Raw genomic sequence first — 4,534 nt, 5'->3', positions numbered from 1 at the left:
TTATTTATTATACTTCTAGCATTACAATAGTAACAATTAAGCATATCCTTATAACTACTTCTATACTCATTTCCTATGCTAAACTCTTCTCTGCCTCTTATTCATTTTGCTTTTAGTTTATCCTGGCTCTCACCACTGTATAGTCCTAGTTTAAAACTTCCCTTACAGCTGAGTTAATAGCTTTAGCAAACAAGCCAGCCCCCTACTCTATTTAAATTTAAACCATCCATTGCAAAAAGCTCCCTTCTCCCATTGAACTGATCCCACAAGTCCAACTAGTCAATCTGCTCATCCTTACATACTAACCTAAGCCTAGCATTTAGCCCTAATGACCTACTTATAACTTCATCCCCACAGTTAATTCTAGGCAGTATCCCTCACAAAATTAATTTATGGCTGTTTTCTTTAAGTGCCTTTATTAACCTCTTATACTTATTAATTAGCTCCTCTGACCTACCTTTCCCTACATCATTATCCCCTACATGCACTACAAAAACTGCATCCCTGCTAGCCCCTTTGTTATATCTCTTGCTCTGTCAGTTATATCCTCCACCTGTGTCCCTGGGTAGCATAATCTGATTCTTTTCTCCCTATTACCCCACAGACTATACTACCCACATGCCTTGTCAAGGAATAACCTGTAACTATGACCTCCTTATCATCCACATCCTTTTCTGACCCTTTTGTTTTTCTTCCCATAGTTCCCCATTTGCAGAAGCCAAGGGTTGAAATTTGTTGCTCAACAGAATAGGCTCATTATAACTAAATTCACCACTTATAGTCCTAACAGTACTTTTTCTAACTTCCTTAAAGTCATTGTTAGCTGATGTATCCAGCTGATACAAAGTTTACAACACTTAGATACATACCAAATATCTGGGAATATTTTTAAGTTCTCTCATTTTTAATAAAATGTTTATGTTAAATTATATCAGTGTGAAAAATACATGAATATTCTTCTATGAATAGACAAGTACACTTAGTTAGATTTTTAGAAATTTATAACATGTAAAAAAAGACAAGATTAGTTAAGGCAATGTTACTTTTCCAATATGATGGTTGGTTAATAAAATGTTTTGCTTTCAGGTGTGGTAAAACCTCCAACATTGAAGGAGTTTAAGAGAAGATTGGGTGGATATCTTAGAGACTAGGGTTAGATAAAGGAAAAGGTGTTTCTATATGTAGCTTGGAATAGGATGGCACAAAAAAATAAGATAGTCTAAATGGACCAAGTGTCCCTTTGTTTTCCCTGGGAAATTAAATAAAAAATTTCCAAGAGTGAAGAAGTCAACTTGTTGGACTAAAAGGACTTCTCTCACATTATCTATTCATATGTTCTTAATCAGATAAACATCTTATACATTCATCATTTGGACACCTTTACTAAATCTAGCAAAATCTTTGAAGCTATGAAGGCATACACTGTCACTTTGCCTATCATTAGATATGATACGTCTTATCAGGATTTATTGCTGCCTAGATAAAATACTAAATTGGATATATAAACCATTACATGCAAGATATTCATAATAATTTTGTATGTCATAATTTTTAAAATAAATAATTTTTAAAGTGAGTGTAGTGTTTCACTATTCTAAGGAACAGTAAAATAAAAAATAATACATAAAGGTAACAATATTAAAAAGAACCAAATTTGGTAATATAATCAATATGCAACTTCAACTGAATTAATGCAAATCCAAAATTAAATTGCTGTGGAAACTAATGGATGTTAGTTTCAAGGATAACATTAAACCATGATCTAGGCACATTACACATAAGTATACACTTTTAGCCTTAAACTTCTTTAGGAACAGATAGTTTTATTAAAGTAGTAAATTATATTAATTCACAAAACTATGAGAGTACATATGTAAGTTATTAGTTTTTCACTTACTCTGTTGAGTCAATATATATATATATATATATATACACACACCAAAAAGATTGTTGAATTACAAAACCAGATACTGAGCTCCAACAAATTCATAACTTCTTTAAATGTCACACTCGTAACTTCCTTCAAATATCACCATATTATCAATATTCTTTTCACGGAATGGGTTATAGGAGTATAAGGAAAAACAAACTGATAGAAAAACATTCAGTTCATTGAGGTCAGCAGTATCCAAAAAAATATAACTTGTAATAAAGATATTAACTTAGTACTTCATTATTCTAAATGAATCAGTTTACACTAAGTTAGTCAGTATTCTAATTTAAGAACCCACTGTGAAATACCAATACTGCTCCAAAAGAAAATCATTACTTGTTAGATGGTACAAATAGGATTAAATTGTACACGTTTTCCATGATATAATGATAAGAAATAAAATTACTAATATAATACGCCAGACAGTACACACTAACACAGAAATCAGGCACCACCAACACCAACACATCATATCTAAATGATAATTTCACAATGATAATACTGAAGATTGCAACTCGAGTGTTCAAGTTGTATTGGTAGTAATGAATACTATTAGTAGTACTACTAATAATAACAATAACTACCATTACTATTAGTAGTTGAGTACGAGTACTGCTTCTCTATCCAGTAAGTTGAGTAATAATATCTTATTTAAGTTATTAGGTTATTCCTAAGCTAACTTGAATTCAAGTTGAAAAGCAGAGCAAAATAAAAACCGTTCATTTACATGTATGTACGTACATGACTTACCTACGAAACTAAATGAATATCTAGGACTTTGTATTGAATGTTTAAATAATTTAGAAGACAAGTGAAAAGAACCAACAAATACTGGCAGTCCCAACCACTGGATTACAACTTGCCATCTCTGCCGAAAAAATGCGTTACTATGACAACACGATTACGCTGACACCACAAAAATTTATTTGCTATTTTCCTTATATAACACAATATACTATCTACAATTAAATAACTCCAGAATAAAAACACGAAAAGTATGCACGCGTAACTTTTGCCTTTGGACTTTTCAGGTGCTACTACTTTTATCAAATAAATTATCGAGTTTTGTAAGTATTAAGTCACAAATCTAATATAATACAAGTCTGCATTCTTAATTCCTTTTCTTCATCAAACCATTTTCTCATATTAAATCCTTAAAGGGATCAATGCGTCTTTAGTAAAGAAAGAATATTGTTAACCTTTCAATTATACATCACAGTAGATTTCTGACAACAGATCTTAATTTATTGTATATTTCTTCGAAATTTATTCATGCTGATATCTTTTTAAGATCAATTACAAAAATTAAAAAGGTTTTGTTTATTTGTTTAAGTCCGCAGACATATTGCTGTGACCTTTTGGCATTGTAGGTATTTAGGTTAGTAATATATTTCATTCACCCTTCGGCGAATGAAATATAACCAGGGGCGGTCAGAAACTTCTGTTTCTCTTCACCCCACTCCAGAATTAGAAATAAGTTTCCGAGGCTTTTTTAGGTATTAAACGCTTACGTGAGTGATGGGGTTGGCTTATAGTTGTTAAACGGGTAATTTTCACATTGGTGAACTCACAAGTTGCGGGAAAAGCTGTAGGGAGACATGGAGAAGAAGAGAAAGACGGAGAGCTTCGCTTGGTTGTTTGTTGGCAGTGGTATTTTTCCTTTTTTCTGTTGTACTTGGCGTTGAATAACAACGCGGCGTCGGGTGTTTGTAGAGCAGAGCAGGGAGATGTAGATTGAGTACGTCCGTGATTAACTGAAATATTAATACTAAACTCATTGTAGAGTTTAGATTAGCGGGTTCAGGCTTTACAGTTTACTGTTTAGATATTGATAGAGAACTATAGAACTAAAGAGTAACATTTACTTTTACTTTTAGACTGGGTTGGTCCTTTTCAGGGCTAGGACCAGAGGATCCAAAGCATAAGGAGAAATTTTGATGTGAGGGAAACTATCGAATAAAATGCTCTGACCGTGCCCAGAGAATGCTGTGGAAAAATGCATGTTGTTAGTTGACATAGGGTACAATCAATGTAGCTGCTGGCGATATTTAAAGGCTAGAACAGGCTTGCCGGGTGAAGAGACGACATCATTCTCGAAATTGCTGGTTCCTGGTTTAGCTGGATTGGGCTATGGCTGATTATTCGTCGGAGTTTGTAGCTAGATTGTACTGGGTGACGTGGGGGCTTCGGTTCTTGTCGTGGCTCTTGTCAGTCTCTTGGTGTCAGTGTCGTTGAGGTCTTTAGTCTGAATTCTTCGGTCTTTCTTGACGATCCTAGTCTGTGTTTCTTGGTGTACAGGTTCGAGGTTGTCTGTATTGAGAAAGAATAAACTAGTTTTATTTAAGAAAGGACTTGTATCGCTGAATTTTCTCGGGAAGAATTTATACCGGAAATTAACAAACGACCAGAGACGTAACAAATTGGTGTCAGAAAGTGAGAACGAGAAGTGGCAAATCAAACTACAGCTTAGCAGATTTGATGACAGCAATACAAGAACAGCAAAAGAAACAAGAAGAGAGATTACAGCAGTTGTTGAAGGAAAAGAAAAGAAACAAGAAGAGAGACAACAGCAGTGGCAAGAAAACCTGCAACAGTGGCAGC

The 4,534-nt window shown here is 33.9% G+C and overlaps 1 protein-coding gene across 1 annotated transcript in view; it reads right to left on the bottom strand.

Annotated features, from left to right (window-relative positions):
- LOC106465208 (coiled-coil domain-containing protein 63-like) overlaps nt 1–2,800 on the bottom strand; it is a 71,311-nt gene extending 68,511 nt beyond the window's left edge. Inside the window, exon 1 of the mRNA XM_022393064.1 lies at nt 2,684–2,800. The gene's annotated coding sequence lies outside the window, so the exon portion shown is untranslated. The remainder of the gene's footprint in view (nt 1–2,683) is intronic.
- Nucleotides 2,801–4,534: the final 1,734 nt, after the last annotated feature.

This window comes from Limulus polyphemus, unplaced genomic scaffold, assembly GCF_000517525.1.
Source record: "Limulus polyphemus unplaced genomic scaffold, Limulus_polyphemus-2.1.2 Scaffold1870, whole genome shotgun sequence".
NCBI classification, from domain to species: Eukaryota; Metazoa; Arthropoda; class Merostomata; order Xiphosura; family Limulidae; genus Limulus; species Limulus polyphemus.
The sequence above is the reverse complement of the archived record's forward strand: the minus strand, read 5'-3'. Positions and strand labels throughout refer to the sequence as shown.